Source organism: Stegostoma tigrinum, chromosome 23 (genome assembly GCF_030684315.1).
Source record: "Stegostoma tigrinum isolate sSteTig4 chromosome 23, sSteTig4.hap1, whole genome shotgun sequence".
Lineage (NCBI taxonomy): Eukaryota > Metazoa > Chordata > Chondrichthyes > Orectolobiformes > Stegostomatidae > Stegostoma > Stegostoma tigrinum.
In genome coordinates this window covers 31,160,157-31,179,511 of record NC_081376.1, presented here as the reverse complement: position 1 = coordinate 31,179,511, position 19,355 = coordinate 31,160,157, and positions in this window count along the sequence as shown.

Sequence of the window (19,355 nt, the reverse complement as noted above, 5' to 3'; positions counted from 1 at the left end):
TGCCATTACTGCTCCATCATCTTCTCTGCCAGGGTCCCTTTCTAATCAACTCTGGCCAGCTTCTCCCTCTTGTCTTTCTAGTTACCTTCACTCAATTATAATACCGTTACATTTAGTATTTATGATTATTTGGAAAATCACAGTTTGATTAGAATTAGTCAGCATAGCTTTCTGAGGGTCAGGTCATGCCTCATAAACATTATTGAATTCTTTCAGGATGTGACAAAACACGTCGATGAAGGTAGAGCAGTGGATGTGTTGTGTATGGATCTTAGCAAGGCACTCAGTAAGGTTCCAAATGGTAGGCTCATTCAGAAAGTAAGGAGGCATAGGATTCAAGGAAATTTGGCTGTCTGGATACAAAACTGGCTGTCCAATAGAAGACAGAGAGTGGTAGTAGATAGAAAGTATTCAACCTGGAGCTCGGCGACTAGTAGTGTGCTGCAGAGATCTATTCTGGGACCCCGGCTCTTTATGATCTTTGTAAGTGACTTGGCTGAGAAAGTGGAAATGTGGGATAGTAAGTTTGCCGATGACACGAAGGTTGGTGGATTTGTGGACAGCGTGGAGGGCTGTTGTAGGTTGTAACGGTACATTGACAAGATGCAGAGCTGAGCAAAGAAGCGGCAGATGGAAGTCAACCCAGAAAAGTGTAAAGTGATTCATTTTGGAAAGTTGAACTTGAATGCAAAATACAGGGTTAATGGCAGGATTCTCGGCAGTGTGGAGGAACAGAGGGATCTTGGGGTCCACGTCCATAGATCCCTCAAATTTGCAACCCAAGTTGATAGGGTTGTAAAGAAGGCATATGGTGTGTTGGCTTTCACTGGCAGGGAAATTGAGTATAAGAGCCATGAGGTTATGCGGCAGCTCTATAAAACTCCGGTTAGACCACACTTGGATTATTGTGTTCAGTTCAGGTCACCTCATTACAGGAAAGATGTGGACGCTTTAGAGAGGGTGCAGAGGAGATTTAGCAGGATGCTGCCTGGACTGGAGGACAGGCCGTGTGAGGAAAAGTTGAGGGAGCTAGGGCTTTTCTCATTGGAGCAAAGAAGGATGAGAGGTGACTTGATAGAGGTTTACAAGATGGTGAGAGGCATAAATAGAGTAGACAGTCAGAGACTTTTTCCCAGGGCAGAAATGACTATTATCTGGGGGCATAATTTTAAGGTGATTGGAGGGGAGATGTCAGAGGAAGGTTCTTCACATAGTGAGTGATGGGCGTGTGGAATGCGTTGTTGGCAGTGGTAGTGGGTTCAGATAGTTTAGAGACTTTTAAATGACTCTTGGATAGGCACATGGAGGATAGTAAAATGTAGGGTATGCAGGGTAGGTTGACCTTAGTAGAATAATAGGTTGACACAACATCATGGGCCAAAGGGCCTGTACTGAGCTATGTTCTATATTCTATCTGATTTCAGCTTCTCCTTGTCAAAGTGCAGAGTGAATTCTGTCACGTTATGGTCACTGCCCCCAAGCGTTTTTTTCACCTTAGGCTCCCTATTCAAGTCTGCCACAATCACCAAATCCAGAATTTTCTGTTCCCTAGTCAGCTCCATCTCCTGACTATTTTTCTTCCCTACATCCTGACTATTGCTAGGAGGCCTGTACTTACCTAATAGAGCCATAAGAGGTATACAGCACAGAAACAGACCCTTTCATCCAAACAGTCCACGCCAAACATAATCCCAAACTAAAGCCGTCCTACTTGCCTGCTCCTTGCCCATATCCCTCCAATCTTTTCCTATACATGTACCTATTCAAATGTCTTTTAAACGTTGTAATTGTACCTGCAGCCACCACTTTATCAGGAAACTCATTCCACACAAGAACCACCCTCTGTGGAAAAAAATTGCCAGTTTTGTATTTTTTAAATCTCTCTCCTCTCACCTTAAAATTGTGCCCTGTAGTCTTGAAATCACCGTATCCTAGGGAAAAGACAACTGCCGTTAACTCTATCTATGCCCCTCGATATTTTATAAACTTCTATCAGGTTGCCTCGCAACCTCCTATGCTCCAGTGAAAAAAGTCCCAGCCTTTCTTTATATCTCAAACCTTCCATACCCGACAACATCCTGGTAAATCCCTTCTGAATCCTCTCCAGCTTGATAATATCCTTCCATATCTGAGTGACCAGGACTGGACACAGTATTCCGGAAGAGGCCTCACCGTGTCCTGAACAACCTCAACACGACTTCCCAACTCCTGTACTCAAAGGACGGATCAATGAAGGCGAGCATGTGAAATGGCTTTTTACCCACCCTGTCTACATGTGACGCAAACTTCAAAGAATTATGTACCTGCACTCCTGGTTCCCTCTGTCCTACAACACTACCCAAGGCCCTACCCTTGTTTGGTGTATAAGCCCTACCCTTGTCTTATGTACCAAAATGCAATACCTTGCATTTATCCAGATTGAATTCTACCTGCCATTTTTCAGCCCATTGGCCTATTTGATCAAGGTTCCTTTGTAATCTTAGAAACCTTTCTTCACTGTCTACAATGCCACCAATTTTGGTGTCATCCACAAACTACTAACCATGCCCTCTATATTCTCCTCCAAATCATTTATATAAATCCCAGAACCAATCCCTGTGGAACACCACTGGTCACAGGCTTCCAGTCCAAAAAGCAACACTCCATCTTTACTCTCTGTCTTCTGCTGTTAAGCCAACTATGTATCCAATTGGCAAGCTCACCCTGAATCCCATGTGACCTAACTTTACTAATTAGTCTATCATGAGGAACACTGTCAAATAAACAATATCTACTGCTCTGGCATTATCAATCATTTTGGTAACTTCCCCAAAAAACTTAATCAAGTTTGAGAGACACGATTTTCCTCACACAAAATCATGCTGATTTTCTTCAATCAATTTCTGCTGCTCTAAATGAGAAAACACCTATCTTTTATAATCCAACAATTTACCAACAACCGAAATCAGTCTCACAAGTCTATAGTTCCTCAGTTTCTCCTTACAAACTTTCTTAAACTAAGGTACAACATTGACCACCTTTCAGTCATCGGGCACCTGACCCGTAGTTATAGATGATGCAAATATTTCTGCAATGGGTCTCGCAATTTCCCCCTCATTCCCCACAATGTTCTGCAATGTGAACTGTTTTTGAATATCAAAGATTATTTCTCTGCATTGACCAGACTGTATTTCTTTCTCTACAGTAAAAACTGATGCGAAATATCCATTTAGTATCTCTCCCATATCCTGGAGTTCAACACAAAAATAATCACTTTCATCTTTAACAGGCCCTACCCTCTCGCTAGTTACCCTCTTGCTCTTAATGTATTTGTAGAATCTATTTGGATTATCCTTAAACTTATCTGCCAATGCTATCTCATATCCCATCTTTGCCTTCCTGATTTCTTTCCGAAGACTGCCCCTACACTGTTTATATTCATTAAGAGATTCAATTGAACCAAGTTGTGGGTACCTAAAATAAGATTCTCTTTTATTCTTGACTAGAGCCTCAATATCTTCGTTCATCATTGTTTCTTAATCTTATGAGCCTTACCCTTCACTCTAAGAGGAACGGAATGCCTCTGAACTCTCATGATCACACTCTTGAATGCCTCCTACTCATCAGATGTCCTTTTACACGCGAAAACAGTCTACTCCAATCAACTTTTGATAGTTCTTGTTTCATATCATTAAAATTTCCTTACTCCAATTAAAAAATTTAACCTGTATGGAAGGCTTATGCTTTTCCATAACCATTTTAAAACTAATAGAATTATGACCACTAGTCACCCAAAGTGTTCCCCCACTCTTACTTTAATCACCTGCACTGCCTAATAGTTTTGCTCCCTGTCTTGTAGGATCATCCAAATATTGATAAAGAAAATGTTCTTGAACATATTTGACAAATTCTTCACCATTCAAACCTTTAACACTGTGGTGGTCCCAGTCATTGCTTGGAAAATTAAAATCCCCAGTATTACAACCTTACAATGCTTACTTATATCTGAGATATCCCGACATGTTTGTTTCTCAATTTTCCTCTTACTATTGGGGGAGTGTATAGTACAATTCCATCAAAGTGATCTTTCCTTCCTTATTTGTAATTTCTACCTATCCATTTTCACTGAATAGTTTTTCAGAAATTTCTTCCCTAGTTACAGTTGTAACGTATTCTTTAAATCAAAAATGCCACCCCTGCTTTCCTGCCTCCTTTTCTATCCTTCCTATAGCATATAAAACCCAAAACATTGAGCTGTCAGTCTTGTTCAACTCTCAGCTAAGTTTCTATAAAAGCTATGACGACCCAATCCCATGTACTTAAACATGCCCTGAGTTCATCAGCCTTATCTTTAAAACCCTTAGCATTGCTATAAATGCAATTTAGTTCTTCAGAGTTGCTACTTACTCTGACTCTCTCTTGTGTTTCTTTTCTAATTACGGTACTCCCCTCCATTTCAGAACCTCTCCTATCAATCCTTCTGTTACACTACTACTTAGAATTCCTCCACTCTCCCTCTCTATCAGTATAAAGTCTCCCTTAACAAAATGAGCAAATCTCCGTCCTAAGATATTGGTCCCTTTCCAGTTTAGATTAGACCCATCCTTTTTGAACAGGTCTTTTCTATCCCAAAAGACATTCCAATTGTCCAAAAATTTGAATCCCTGAATAGTACACCAGCTCTTCAGCCATTGATTTCTCTCCCTTAACCTTTTGTTACTTTCCTCGTTTGAGTTTGACATTGGGAGTAAACCAGAATTTATTACTTTTAAGGTTCTTTTTTTAAAATCTTCTACCTAATCTCTTAAATTTTCTCTGTACTGCTTCATCTTTTCCCTAAAAATGTCATTCCTACCAGTGTGTACAATAATTTTTGGCTTCTCAATCCCACCTGTAACAATATGCTTGAAATGTTTCAAGACATCCTTAATCCTAGCACCAGAAAAGCAACAAACTATCCAAAATTTACGCTCACTATCACAGAATCTCCTCTCTATGCCTCTGACAGGACAGCCCCTTTAATAATAATTATATACTGACTGGACCCTCCGTGTTCTGCAGTGAGACTATCCTTTCTACAGTTCCAAAACTGAATATCTATTTTATAGAGGAATAGCCACTGGAGACTTTTGAACTACCTTCTTACCTCTTCCGACAGTCACCCATCTATCTGACTGATCCTACTTTGTAATAACTTTTCTAAATCTCAACTCTATACCTCACATATGCATTTAGTAACATTAAGCCTCAAAAAAGAATGTTTCAATAACACCTTATATATAAAATAAACTACCTTCCAATACCTGCAGAAAAAACGTTAAAATGGGAAAAAAATTAAGAAAATATATATTAAATATATATCAAATGATAAAACTTAAATAGCAGCAACCACTTAGTTGATTAAGTGAATAAAAAAACTCACCTTCAATAAATTCCTTGAAGAAAAATAAAATCTTCTCCAGAGCCAACCACCCCTCTAAAACACATATAGACTTTTTAACTTCTGAAATTAGAATTAAAAAAACTCAGCCATTCACTGTAAACTCTGAAAAGCTCATTTAAACAAAATGTCCATTTTTTTAAACATCACAATTTTTTTGGTTGGTTTTTTGTTTTATTTCAAATGATTGTGAAACAAAATGAATAAAAACCTTATATTAATAAAATATAATGTCTGTAATCAGTGTTTAAAATAAAATATTTAATAAATCTTTAACTAATCCTGCAATCCCAGGAGCAGCTGCAAGGTCCACGCTGCCTCCCATCAGCGCCTTTTCTGCTGTGCAGTTCCTCAAGTGTAACCACACAGATTCTATATCTTCCAACTCTATATCACTTCTTGCTGTGGATTTACTATTTCCAAGTTTTTTGACAACACAAAACCAGTTGGGATTTAAATGGTGAGAAGAAGGTAAAGAGGCTTTAGGATGATTTAGGCAAGTTGAGTGAGTTGGCAAAACCATAGCAGATCCAATATAATGTAGATATGTGTGAAGTTGATCACTTTGGTTGGAAAAATGGAATGCTTTAGAAGCATTATTTAATTGGTGATAGATTGGGAAATGTTGATGTATAAAGGGACCTGTTATCTGCATACATTAGTGACTGAAAGCAAGCTTGCACATGCAGGAAGTCAATGGTATTTCAACCTTCATTGAGTCTTACTGCAACTGTACAGTGCCTCAGTGAGACTATACCTGGAATTTTGTATGCAGTTTTAGCCTCCTTACCTCAGAAGACATATTCAGTAAATGTTCATTGGACTGATTCCTGGGGTGGCAGGTTTGCCATATGATGAGAAATTGCGTCAATTGGGCCTATATTCACTGGAGTTTAACAGAATGAGAATAGTTCTCATGGACATTTGTAAAGAGCTGGACAGACTGAACAATGACGTTTCCCCCAAGCTAGGAGGGTTCCAGAACAAGCAGTCACTGTCTCAGGATAGACAGTTGGATATTTTAGACTGACATGAATAGAATTTATTTCACTTGGAGCTGGTGAACCTGTGGAACTCTCTATCAAAGGTATCACTGTGGAGGTCAGGTCACTGAAAATACTTAAGGAAAATAGCTTGGTCTCTGGCGGCTAATGGTGTCAAGAGGTATGGAGGGAGAGCAAGAGTATGGCATTGCAATAGAGAATCAGCCATGACCATGTTGAATAGTGAAGTGGGCCAAGTAGGTTTCCTCTGCTCCTATTTTCTACGTTCCTACTTTTGCCAATCCTTTATTTATTTGGCAACACCCCTTTATTGGAAAAGTATTTGAAAGTTGTGGACAGAGCTTCAACAGTTTCCAAAATTATTTTTGTCTGTAGTCTAGGATGTGTTACATCCAGACAGGATTATTTTTCTACTTTGAGTGTTGCTAACCTCTCTTCATGATCTGCTTTTATACAATCAAATTCCTTTACAGCCTTCTGCTTTACATATGACAGTGGTATTGGATTTTCTGCTTCATTAATCAGAACAGCTTTAAAGTACATATTTAGGCCTGAGCCACAGGCAGTCTTGATATCCACTCATCTCATTCCTTTATTACTGCAATGTACACTAATGCATTCGTAAAAAGAATCTTCTCTTTTCTTTGCTAATTATGACATCAGGAGTCAAAGTAATCATATTATTGCTTACAATAAGTGCCTGCCAAGGTATAATTATGACAGAGTTAATGTAAATGTCTGAAAGGGGAAAACACCAACTAATATGATATAGCTAAGAAGAAAACATAGAAGTGTAAAATGATTAAGATAGCTGAAAATTATCTGGACAGTGCAGTACAGAGTATATCCTATCCAGTCTCCTCAGTTGTAATGTTTAATTTTAATTTTAAACAGAAATAGATGGACTATGTGAATAGTGTGGTCAGAATCCAAAGACTTCATCCACTGTTAAAGGATAAGAGGAGCAGAGACAGTTATAATAAAAGAAACAGCTTGAATTCCTGTCTGCTTTCTTTGATACATTGACCATAATTTTGATAAAAGAAAAACCCCACTGTGATCCAGTGGGTAACACTTGCAGCTCAAAGTGGAAAATTGTGGGTTCAAGTTCCACTCCAGAAACTACAGCACAAAATTTGGGCTGACACTCTGGTATGGTACTAAATTGTGTGTGCTACATTGTCAGAACTGCTGTCTTTCAGATAAGATATTGAACTGTGGTATTGTTTTCCCTTTTCAAATGGATGTAAAAATTTCTGTGGCTTCCTGAAGAAGACCAGGAACTTTTCTCCAGTGTCCGTTTTTTCCCATTTATTTGGGGAATTTCGCTTTGTGACTGGGCTGACATTTATTGTCCAGTCAGAATTGCCATTGAGAACCTGGTGATAATGTACCTTCTCGAATGACTGAAGACCATTTGGGTAGGTACACCCCCGATGCTGTAGGAAAACGGTTCCAGGATTTTGTCCCAGCAACAGTGAAAGAACAATGAAACAAAGAACTGTGGATACTGGACATTGGAAACACAAACAGAAATTGCTGGCAAAACCCAGGAGGCCTGGAAACATCTGTGGAGGAAAGCAGAGTTAACGTTTTGAGTCCAGTGACCCTTCTTCAGAGCAGAAGGAACAGCGATGTTTCCCACGTAAGGATGCTGGTGAGTGCTGGTCAACATTTCATTCGCAATCAGCATTCTAAAATCGGATAATTTGGCTGTATGCATGAGCTTGTTATGTGCAAATTGACTGTTGCACTTTTCTAATTTATTCTTACAGGGGTTGTAGGTGTCCCTGGCAAACCCAGCAGTGATTGCCCATCCCTCATTGTTCTTGAACTGATTGGCTTGCTAGAATATTTCAGAGGGTTAAGAGTTAGGTGCTCCTATGGGTCGAGATTTGTACATAGTTCAGGCCAGATCAGGTTAAAACAGTTGATTTCCTTCCCTAGAAGACATCAATGTGTAGATGGGTTTTTATGACAATTGGCGAATGTTTCATAATCCTTATCGCCCCATGATAACAAACATTTAATTCCAGGCTTTATTAAATTTGATTTCCAACTAGGATTTGAACCCACGTTTGAAATAATTAGCCTGGCAGTCTGGTTTACTAGCTCATTACATTACCAGTACACACCATCTCCCACAATTTCGACTGGGAGGTGCAGTTGTTTATTGCGAACCGAGCGGAGGTGTTCTGCAAAGCAGTCCCCAAGCCTCCGCTTGGTTTCCCCAATGTAGAGGAAGCCACACCGGGTACAGTGGATGCAGTATACCACATTGGCAGATGTGCAGGTGAACCTCTGCTTAATATGGAAAGTCATCTTGGGGCCTGGGATAGGGGTGAGGGAGGAGGTGTGGGGGCAAGTGTAGCATTTCCTGCGGTTGCAGGGGAAGGTGCCGGGTGTGGTGGGGTTGGAGGGCAGTGTGGAGCGAACAAGGGAGTCACGGAGAGAGTGGTCTCTCTGGAAAGCAGACAAGGGTGGGGATGGAAAAATGTCTTGGGTGGTGGGGTCGAATTGTAGATGGTGGTAATTTTCTACTTACAACACAGATCCCATTTCAAAAGTACTTCATTGACAGCATAGCATTTTGATTTGTCTTCAAGACATGTGAAGTGCTATAGAAATACAACTTTTTCAGCATTTTTTCCTGTGATTCTGCAGTTGTTCTGATGAATTTACAATGAAGAAGTGGGAAAAAGTAATAGAAATTCACCCTTTTTCCAATCTTTAATGCTGTTTGAGCAATCACTGAGAGAGTCAAATTTATTGTCACGTCTTGTGGTTTGAGTCACTTTTTGATTACTTTTGGAATTTCTTTGTTAAATGTCAAGTTGTTCCATAATACTGTGAAGAACCTTCTGTTCAATGATTTCAAAACAGCCAAACACCAACATTATTAAATTTATCAGTGATAATGGGAACTGCAGATGCTGGACAATCCAAGATAATAAAATGTGAGGCTGGATGAACACAGCAGGCCCAGCAGCATCCCAGGAGCACAAAAGCTGATGTTTCGGGCCTAGAGCCTTCATCAGAGAGGGGGATGGGGTGAGCGTTCTGGAATAAATAGGGAGAGAGGGGGAGGCGGACCGAAGATGGAGAGAAAAGAAGATAGGTGGAGAGGAGAGTATAGGTGGGGAGGTAGGGAGGGGATAGGTCAGTCCAGGGAAGACGGACAGGTCAAGGAGGTGGGATAAGGTTAGTAGGTAGGAGATGGAGGTGCGGCTTGGGGTGGGAGGAAGGGATGGGTGAGAGGAAGAACAGGTTAGGGAGGTAGAGACAGGTTGGACTGGTTTTGGGATGCAGTGGGTGGAGTGGAGGAGCTGGGCTGGTTGTGTGGTGCAGTGGGGGGAGGGGACGAACTGGGCTGGTTTTGGGATGCGGTGGGGGAAGGGGAGATTTTGAAGCTGGTGAAGTCCACATTGATACCATTGGGCTGCAGGGTTCCCAAGCGGAATATGAGTTGCTGTTCCTGCAACCTTCGGGTGGCATCATTGTGGCACTGCAGGAGGCCCATGATGGACATGTCATCTAAAGAATGGGAGGGGGAGTGGAAATGGTTTGCGACTGGGAGGTGCAGTTGTTTATTGCGAACCGAGCGGAGATGTTCTGCAAAGCGGTCCCCAAGCCTCCGCTTGGTTTCCCCAATGTAGAGGAAGCCACACCGGGTACAGTGGATGCAGTATACCACATTGGCAGATGTGCAGGTGAACCTCTGCTTAATATGGAAAGTCATCTTGGGGCCTGGGATAGGGGTGAGGGAGGAGGTGTGGGGACAAGTGTAGCATTTCCTGCGGTTGCAGGGGAAGGTGCCAGGTGTGGTGGGGTTGGAGGGCAGTGTGGAGCGAACAAGGGAGTCACGGAGAGAGTGGTCTCTCCGGAAAGCCGACAAGGGTGGGGATGGAAAAATGTCTTGGGTGGTGGGGTCGGATTGTAGATGGCGGAAGTGTCGGAGGATGATGCGTTGTATCTGGAGGTTGGTGGGGTGGTGTGTGAGAACGAGCGGCGGGATGTGAGGGATGCGGGAGCGCGGTCAAGGGCGTTCTTGACCACTGTGGGGGGAAAGTTGCGGTCCTTGAAGAACTTGAACATCTGGGATGTGCGGGAGTGGAATGCCTCATCGTGGGAGCAGATCCCTCACACCCCGCCCCTGCCACAACCGCCCAAAGAGGATCCCCCTCGTTCTCACACACCACCCCACCAACCTCCAGATACAACGCATCATCCTCCGACACTTCCGCCATCTACAATCCGACCCCACCACCCAAGACATTTTTCCATCCCAACCCTTGTCTGCTTTCCGGAGAGCCCACTCTCTCCGTGACTCCCTTGTTCGCTCCACACTGCCCTCCAACCCCACCACACCCGGCACCTTCCCCTGCAACCGCAGGAAATGCTACACTTGCCCCCACACCTCCTCCCTCACCCCTATCCCAGGCCCCAAGATGACTTTCCATATTAAGCAGAGGTTCACCTGCACATCTGCCAATGTGGTATACTGCATCCACTGTACCCGGTGTGGCTTCCTCTACATTGGGGAAACCAAGTGGAGGCTTGGGGATCGCTTTGCAGAACACCTCCGCTCGGTTCGCAATAAACAACTGCACCTCCCAGTCGCAAACCATTTCCACTCCCCCTCCCATTCTTTAGATGAAATGTCCATCATGGGCCTCCTGCAGCGCCACAATGATGCCACCCGATGGTTGCAGGAACAGCAACTCATATTCCGCTTGGAACCCTGCAGCCCAGTGGTATCAATGTGGACTTCACTAGCTTCAAAATCTCCCCTTCCCCCACCGCATCCCAAAACCAGCCCAGTTCACCCCCTCCCCCCACTGCACCACACAACCAGCCCAGCTCTTCCCCTCCACCCACTGCATCCCAAAACCAGTCCAACCTGTCTCTGCCTCCCTAACCTGTCCTTCCTTTCACTCATCCCTTCCTCCCACCCCAAGCCGCACCTCCATCTCCTACCTACTAACCTCATCCCACCTCCTTGACCTGTCCGTCTTCCTGGACTGACCTATCCCCTCCCTACCTCCCCACCTATACTCTCCTCTCCACCTATCTTCTTTTCTCTCCATCTTTGGTCCGCCTCCCCCTCTCTTCCTATTTATTCCAGAACCCTCACCCCATCCCCCTCTCTGATGAAGGGTCTAGGCCCGAAACGTCAGCTTTTGTGCTCCTGGGATGCTGCTGGGCTTGCTGTGTTCATCCAGCCTCACATTTTATTTATTAAATTTATCCTGTTTAATAGGTTTGTAGTGGAATTGATAAATACCTCTGCTGGCAAATTGTCATTATCCCTGGGATTGTGAGATTCTTTACTTCAAAAATTTAAGTAGAGAGCAAGAAGGCTATTCATACAACAAGCTCATCTTCAATGAGCAAAGATGTCCTCTGTAACTTTGTAAGGAGCAGCTTCATAATGAATCAGAGATAAATTTACCCAGTGTTAATCCACTGATTTCTAGCTTTTGTTTTTAAATTGTTCTTGAGTTGTGTGTGATGTGGACAATATTGCATTTATTATCTATTCATTATAAAAATGTGATGAGGTTACTTTGGGGGAGGAGGTAGTCAAAATCAAAGGTTGACATCTAAAAGAAAGTATTTGCATCTGCAGTCTCAGGAAAATGTGAAATAACATCTGACTTACACCCAAACACTTTCTTCGAGTAGCCTCATGATTTTAAATCCTCTCCAGTTCCACTCACGAGAGTATCCAGCACCTGGCCCAATATTAATCAGCATCACTTAAATATCTAATGAAGGCTGATAAAACTCGTTCTACTGTTCTGCATGTTACCGAGCAGGACAATCATGGCACTGATTCTATGACCGTCTTCAATCTTTAGCCAATTGTGGAGGATCCTAGCTCTTTGGGGAAAGCTCAGACTGCCTGAACAACCGGCAATGTCAGTCAGCAATGTAAGCATGCACTACTCACAATTGTCCCAATGCCAGTATGGATTCATAAAATTACCTACTCTCTTCAGAATGGATTAAGAGCAAAAATTCACATGCATCAAATTGAGCCTCATGCTATTATGGTTCCAATTGCAGATGACTGTAACTTAGTTCTTTGGAAAGACTCACATCAGTAGCAAATCATCATTCATTTGAGTACAAAATATTTTATATTTTACTTGTGTGCATTTTGCAGACTTAAAGTCAGTTATGCAGACTCCAACTAGTCTAGACAGCAGCAAGCAAGGGAAAGGGAAAGCAAAAGGTTCAGGCTACTCTACTTTAAACAAGCATGTTCTATTTCTTGGCAGATAGTGAACCCAATATTTCAAACTGTAATATGTTGACTCTGTGAATTGAATTGCAGGAAATGCTTGCTTGCCAAACAGTTTCAAGTAGATTTTGTAGTGCTGTAAACTACATGGCATTTTGCCTTGATATCCTTTTTAAAAATAATATCCCATTTCAAGAGGAGCTCATGCCATGAAATTTCTCTTAAATAAAGACTTAACTCATTAAGATCCATGTAAAGGAGACATCCACACCGTCATGAAACATTTTCTTTAACTAATTTGATACTATAGAAGATTTTTAAAGATCATTTTATCAGGTCAAGTATTCATACAGAGCGCATATCATTGTCCATATTTGACAATATCCATAAGGGGATTAACTGAAGTTAGTACATGGTTATAAAGTTGTATACAGAAGGGTGAGAATGCTCAGTACAAATATCACTACGTCCAAACGTTTGTAGGGAAAGGATGAGCTAGTGCGCACAACCAGTACCTGTTAGCAGTGGATATTGTGGCATCCACTGTGAGCAGAAAGCTTATTGGGTTGCAGGTGGGAAGCATGGGTGAGCTGAGGGCCCATATCTCTTGCTGTTTGTCCAGTTGCATGCTCAGTCCATCTGTGCTGTGACTACCTGTTAATAAGAGGCTGAATTAAGGATAGGTTGTGGAGAACAGCACCAGACATATTCAGGAGGATGTTTTTATGGCCTGAATTTTGTTAGCATTCATTGGCTGTGGTCAAGCAGAATTTTCTAAGCTTGTAACAGATGAAGAATGTGCATTGGAAAGTTCTCAACTGGCTAGCTTCCAATCTGTTACAGGTTGAAAGATTCAATCTGAGCGCTTCCCACGGAGTCAGATGCCATTGCCCGAGAATAAGATCAACCTCCCAAATCCATGTCATGACATGGAAGCAAACAGTTCTACTAATTTCCCTCGCAATTCCATAAAGGAAGAGAAGATTCATTTATCTGCATCCCTGACCCTGGCAATCTGGAGATAGCTTGCCCACACCATAGTTGTTGCCTTCATTAATGTCTAGTAGGCTTTAACACATGACATTGAGCTACTGGTTTTCACACAGGACATTGGCTGAGTACTCTGCATCCAGAGCTGAATCTTTAACTTCCAGTAGCTCATTGAAGATCATAGAATCCCTACAGCATGGAAACAGGACCTTCAGCCCAACAAGTCCACACCAAACCTCAGAGCATCCCGCCCAGACTATATCCACCCCCCATCCCCCTATAACCCACCTAATCTACACCAGCCTGAACGCTACGGGCAGTTTGGCATGGCCAATCCACCTAACCTGCACATCCTTGGACTGTGGGAAGAAACCGGAGCACCTAGAGGAAACCCATGCAGACACAGGGAGAATGTGCAAGCTCCACACAGATAGTCAGTCACTCGAGGTTGGAATCGAACCGGGTCCCTGGTACTATGAGGCAGCAGTGCTAACCACTGTGCCACCATGCAGCCCTAAACACGCTACATCTCCCCCAATATAAATATTGCTATTTTCAAATCCATTCTGCACTCAGGATTCATTATACCCTGTAAAGCCTAACAAAAATCAACTCCATTATAAGAAGCATTCTACAACATGGCATGTCCCCGGAGCATGGGTGGAATCATAGAGGGAATTGACAACATGAGCTATGGTAAGAATTTGGGAGAATCTGAGCAGTCCAACATAGCCTTTCATGATATTGGGACTAGTTGCATTTTCCGTCAGAATCCTGGATTTGTGATTTGAAATGAGACCCTCACTAGGGAACGGCAGGAGATCTATTAATGGGAATTATTGCTTGCTATCATCCTCACTAACATGTAGCTTCCTTTTGTACCACAAGATAGATAGGAAAAAGGTGCTGAGAATTCCTGTCATGAAAGTCAGTGCAGATACCTGGTGAATTTAGATTGCCCTTCCAGGTTGCCTGCTGGACACCTGACATCAACTTTTCAGAGCACCTTCCCAGGCAGTGGCTGCGTTCACTGTTTGTCCACAGATGCTGGCATCCACCATTGTACATGGTCAATGCTGTTGTACTTCAGTGCCACACTTTGGAGCACACCAGCAATTATCATTGAAATCATTGAAATACTGCTGCACTGCCATTTTGTACATAGACACTCATCTGATAATTTAGATAATACTGAATTTGATTTGCTATTTAACACAGAATCAGAAGCAGGCTGCTTGACTTGCTTGTTAATAGTTATTCCAGAGGGTGGACATTATGCTGTAAGCACAGTTCTATGTCAATATCACACCTGCAATATGTGCCAGCTCCTGCACACCAAACACACTGGATGTCCTTCAGCCAAATGACCGTGTCTAAAAGTCTGTCAATCGTACTCCTCAGTTGAGTAAAGGAGTCCTGCTGTTAAGTCCTGTCTGGTCAGTCAGGGCAGCATCTGCATTTTGTCCTGGGGCGTGGGCATGGTCAGTCGTTTGCTTGGAATGGTCATAGTGAGGGGTAAAATCTTATTGTAGTCCAAGGCCAATCATGTAGGTCCAGTGCAAGCAGTCAGGGGAATCATAGATTGAGAGTTGGGAATCTACAAGGAGAGTGGTCAGGGTTCTGGTCAGTCATTACTCAAGTTGTACATCAAAGTCAACCGGGGATGGAAACCAGTCAATCCTGGAGATTTTTTGTAAATTTAGCATGGGGGGAGAAGGGGTGCACTGTGACAATAGGGAGTTAAGGGGAATTCAGTGTTGGGGATGAAAAGGCAGAAGCCTGGGTGGAGGAGGAGAGAAGGACAATGAAGGGGAGTAACAGGATGTATGAAGGTGAAATCAGTAGTAAATGGAATGCTGTGGAAGGGAGTAACATAAATGGTCACGACACTGGTTGCCAGGAGGGCTCAGTGGAGAATAACTGTGGGCATTATAAAATAGAAGTACAGCATTTCAGGGGATAAGGAAGAAGTTTAAAGTCATAGTTTTATGTGGTGGGTATCAACATGTGGAGGTTCAGCAGAGAGGGTCTGTTCAGGACATGGAGGCTTGCTGGAGAATACCTGACCACCCGGCTGAGCTCTGTAATGATGGTGTTCACTGTGACCTGTGTTCCCCACTATGACTTTCTGATTTTCAGAATCAACCTGCAACTGGAAAATGCTGGGAAAAACACCCTGCTTGGATGGAGTCAGTGTCAATTTAATGGGCAAATGCTTGGGCTCCACTTCTGCACAACAGGAGGCTATTGAAGGGGTAGTTCCATCATACATGCTGTTTCAGCGTGCAGGCTCAAGTCACTTGCAATTATTTCATTGCGTATATGAAATGTACTCAGTATACAAAGTACATGGGCTATAAATACTGGCCACAAGCAATGTTCACCATGTCACTGGTGCTTGCAAATTGCCCAAAGACATCTGCATGAAACAGAGGTAATCACAGCCAACATTTAAAGAGGCAGCTATTGGTCACAACAGACAAAACTCTTGCAGGCATCATTAGTAAGTTTGCGGACAACATCAAAATTGGTGGCATAGTAGACAGTGAGAAAAGTTTTCTAAGATTACAAAGGAATCTTGATCAAATGGGTCAATGGGCTGAAACATGGAAGACGGAGTCCAATCTGGATAAATGTGAGGCATTGCATTTTGGTACAATAAACAAGATTAGGGCCTATACAGTTAACGGTAGCCTTAGGTAGTGTTGTAGAACAGAGGGACCTAGGGGTGCAGGTATATAATTCTTTGAAGTTTGCATCACATATAGTCAGGGTGGTTAAAAAGGTGTTTGGTACGCTTGCCTTCATTACTCAGTCCTCTTAGTATAGGAGTTGGGAAATCACGTTGAGGTTGTAAAGGACATTGGTGAGGCCTCTTCTGGAATACTGTGTCCAGTTCTGGTCACCCAGTTATAGGAAGAATATTATCAAGATGGAGACAGTTCCGAAGAGATTTACCAGGATGTTGCCAGGTCTGGGTGGTTTGAGTAACAAGGAAAGGCTGGATAGGCTGGGACTTTTTCCACTGGAGCATAGGAGGTTGAGAGATGACCTGACAGATGTTTATAAAATAATGAGGTATAGATAGAGTTAATGGTAGTTGTCTTTTCCGTAGGATGAGGTATTTCAAGACGAGGGGGCACATTTTTAAGGTGAGAGGAGAAAGATTTAATAAAGGCATGAAAGGCAATTTTTTTTACAGAGTGTGGAATGAACATCCTGAGAAAGTGGTAGATACAGGTACAATTACAACGTTTAAAAGACATACATGAATAGGAATGGTTTGGAGCGATATGGGTCAGGAGCAGGCAGGTGAGACTAGTTTAGTTTGGTACTATGTTTAGCATGGACTAGTTGGACTGAAGGTTCTGTTTCCATGCTGTTTGACTCTATGACTCTATAAGACATTCAACTGTGCAGTGGGAAACTGACCTGAATCTCTCTACACCTGAACTGCAAGTATTATGCAGTACTCTTTTATATGCAATGATAACTTTCATGGGTGATTTAAGGCTGAAACCTAAGGGTTCAGTTGGAATGGAGCACTTCTGCTGTCCTATGTTTTTGCCACGTGACTGGAATAAGCCTTCAGGATAAATGCCTTTCTCAAAGTGCTGTAACAATTCAATAAATGGCCATCCTGGTCAGGATTATCCATATTCTATTGTATAGAGAAGTGTGTTCAACCAACATCTGTAGGGTATGCAAGAACTGAGTCTTCACATAGCTAAGGAACTATTGTGTTCCTGATGTTCCAAACACTGGTTCATCAGAAGCATCACTGATGGATCGAACGGGGGGCGGGGTGTGATTGTTGCAAAGCCTGTCTCATTAGGTGAAGAGAAATGAATAAGGAGCAGATGTGGCAGCAAACCCAGGATCTACAGCAATCTACTGCAGAAGCTAAAGAGCCTTCAGCACTTGGAGATCACAGCTGTAGGACCCATCAGGGCTTCAACAGAAACACAGAAGAGCTGGGGTCTTTTATCCTCACATGAACAAGGCACGATGTCAGTGTAGGTGTATAGTTGGTGTTCCAAACTGGTACCAGGGATGTCAGTATATGGGCATTAGTGAATTCTTCTGGCTACAGTGAGTAAAATGAAATCCAATTAGCCTGGAACATGAGGGACACCTTAGAGGTGAGACAGGTAGTCTGCGAAATGCATTTAGGATGATAGTGCAAGAAAACCTGTTAGGCCTTGTGGAGAGAAACCCTCCTTAAAACTCAATGAAAATGACACAACCAAAAATTGTTAGATTCAGCCACATGTGTTCATGTTCCCCTCAATACAGCACTAGCTGGAAAAGAAAAAAAATTGGATGTCTCCTGGGAACATGATAGTCATTCTGAAGAATGCCGAAAGAGTTCTTACAAGAATCCCTTTTAAAGAGGGAATCTATCCATCAGCACCTTTTCTCAAGAGACACAGTCATTATCTGGTGATAATGGGAACTGCAGATGCTGGAGAATCCAAGATAATAAAATGTGAGGCTGGATGAACACAGCAGGCCCAGCAGCATCTCAGGAGCACAAAAGCTGACGTTTTGGGCCTAGACCCTAGTCATTATCTGGTTCCTGGTTTAAACCTGGATTAGAGAAAAAGATAAGGGCACTATCTTTGGAATTACATCGCCTTCAAACTAAGACAATGAATCATAGAATCCCTACAGTGTAGAAACAGGCCCTTCGGCACAACAAGTCCACACCTCCCCTTGGAGCATCCCACCCAGACCCATCCCCCTAATGTACACATCCCTGAACACTACCGGCCATTTAGCCAGCACATCTTTGGACTGTGGGTGGAAACCAGAGCACCTGGAGGAAACCCACACAGACACAGGGAGAATGTCTGTGTGGAATTTGCAGTCACCTGAGGGTGGAATTGAACCCAGGTCCCTGGCACTGTGAGGCAGCAGTGCTGACCGCTGAGCCACCGAGCCACCGCACTATCCCAGTGGTAAAAGAACCAAACCAATTCAGGTAGCAGATAAGACAAGGACACAGAATAGGGCAGCCTGCCCTATTGACCAGTTAGCCGGGTTCATTTTTTGATGCTGGAAAGGTAGCCATAATTTTGTGCAGTAGTTAATGCTTAAAGTCAGTGTCCATATGGTTACAACATCCCCAGCAGAACAAACAGAAGGAACTTACCCTAATTCTGTGTAGGGGAACTGTGGAATTTTAGCTGGTCATCTTTAGCAGGTGTCTATATTTCCATCAGGGAGTCCCTAAATGTTACCTGTTCCAACCTTGAGATTTACCCAACAAAGAAGGAATGTGCATAAATTTATCTGTAGTTTAACTCTCCAATGCAATATGCTATTGCTGAGCCTCATGCTGGAAAAGAATGAGCAAGCCTGTTTTTAAGGAAGGCACAGTTTTATTACTTTAATATGAGTTAAATCTTGCATTTCTTTTTCCAAACCCTTTGGTTTGGAATAAATATATTAATTACAAAGCATAGCATTTTTAAAAAATAAGGAATAAATTACATATATCTTTTCTCCAGTGAATGTCACATATAAAGAATTAGTAAAATGTTGAGCAGCAGGCAAAGTAGTAAGTACTTATAGTTGTACTGTTCAGTTAGTGTCCAAAGAGCAGGGCACAATACATAGAACCTGCTGATCAAGCCTGTGCTTGCAGAATGTCCACATCTATATGTTCTGTCAAAACTAGATTTGGGTGTTT